This window comes from Vigna radiata, unplaced genomic scaffold (assembly GCF_000741045.1).
Source record: "Vigna radiata var. radiata cultivar VC1973A unplaced genomic scaffold, Vradiata_ver6 scaffold_247, whole genome shotgun sequence".
Classification (NCBI taxonomy): Eukaryota; Viridiplantae; Streptophyta; class Magnoliopsida; order Fabales; family Fabaceae; genus Vigna; species Vigna radiata.
The window spans coordinates 95,883-97,459 of NW_014541804.1; the positions used below are offsets into that span (position 1 = coordinate 95,883).

The 1,577-nt window shown below is 52.8% G+C and overlaps 1 long non-coding RNA gene across 1 annotated transcript in view; it reads left to right on the top strand.

The window, feature by feature from the left end:
* LOC111240657 overlaps positions 1-1,238 on the top strand; it is a 13,054-nt gene extending 11,816 nt beyond the window's left edge. Inside the window, exon 3 of the long non-coding RNA XR_002666092.1 lies at positions 1,200-1,238. This is a non-coding gene — a long non-coding RNA (uncharacterized LOC111240657). The remainder of the gene's footprint in view (positions 1-1,199) is intronic.
* The last annotated feature ends 339 nt before the right edge of the window (positions 1,239-1,577 follow it).

The window sequence follows — 1,577 nt, forward strand, 5'->3', positions numbered from 1 at the left end:
CACCATGACCACAATCACCACCACCCCCACCACCACAACCACAACGACGTCCAACACCGCCGTCGCCTCCACCGCAGGCGCTACAACCACCAGCCCCACAATCACTACCACAACCACACCGTCGACGCCACCGCCACTATCACCATTGCCACCACCACCGCCGCCGCCACCATCGCCTCCACCAAAACCACCACCACTACAACCACCACCACGCTAGCGCCGCTGACGCAACCCCAACCACAAATTCTGTCGCCGCCACCGCCGCACCGCTAGTGCCATTGCCATCACCACCACCCCCATTACTACCGCCACCACCACCACCACCACCACCATCGTTGCCGCCACCGCCGTCACCACCACCACCTCCACCACCACCACCACCATTACCACCATGACCACAACCACCATCGTTGCTGACACTGTCGCTACGACCACCACCACCACCATCCTTATCGTCGCAGCCGCCGCCTCTGCCACCACCAGCACTACCACCACCACCACGATGAACACTACCACCAACTCCACCACTACCACCACACTGTCGCCGCCATCGCCGCTACCACCACTGCTACCACCGTCGCCGTTGCCACCGCCTCAACCAACACTACCACCACCACCACCACCACGCCAGCGCCGCCGCGCAACCCCAACCACAAATTCTGTCGCCACCACCGTCGCACCGCCAGTGCCACTGCCACTGCCATCACCACTACCACCATCGCGACCGCCAACACCACCACCACCACCACCACCATCGTTGCCGCCACCGCCATCACCACCACCACCTCCACCACCACCATCACCACCATTAGCACAACCATCATCGTTGCTGCCACTGTCGCTACGACCACCACCACCACCACCCTTATTGTCGCAGCCGCCGCCTCTGCCACCACCAACACCACCACCACCACGATGAACACTACCACCAACTCCACCACCACCACCACACCGTCGCCGCAACCACCACCGCCTCAACCAACACTACCACCACCACCACCACGCAAGCGCCGCCGACGCAACTGATAGGTCGATATTTTATTGATTTCACTTAGTTTATTGTGCTAGAATTAATCAGGGAATTGTGCTTAATTGTCCGGTATTTTCCCGTTTTTCATAATTATACTTAATTTGACCGGAAATTCTTATTTTATTTAATTTGAATTTTCTGAGTTAATTAATTGCATTTTTAATTGCAGGGAAATATTGGAGACATAATTTGGAGCATTGGAAAGGAGACAAAATAAATTCAAGACTCTCATTTTAGACATTTTAAATTTTAGTTATCTTGTAATTTAATTGTTTAAACTTTTTAGACAAACTCTTTGCATCTTGGGCCAATTTTTGAAATTTTATGATGGGCCCAAAATTGTAGGACACTAGACCTAGGGTTTTTTTTTTTAGGGTGGACCCCACCTCATTTTAGAGGACACATGGCCTCTTAGAAAGACTACCAGCCGTCACTTTGGTGGTATCATTCTCGGCAGAATTTAATTGAGGGGGGCTGTAACGTTTTTTGGCTCTTTTCTTGGAACGAGGACTATGCATTTGGATTTTGGATGAGGGGTTCACGTTTT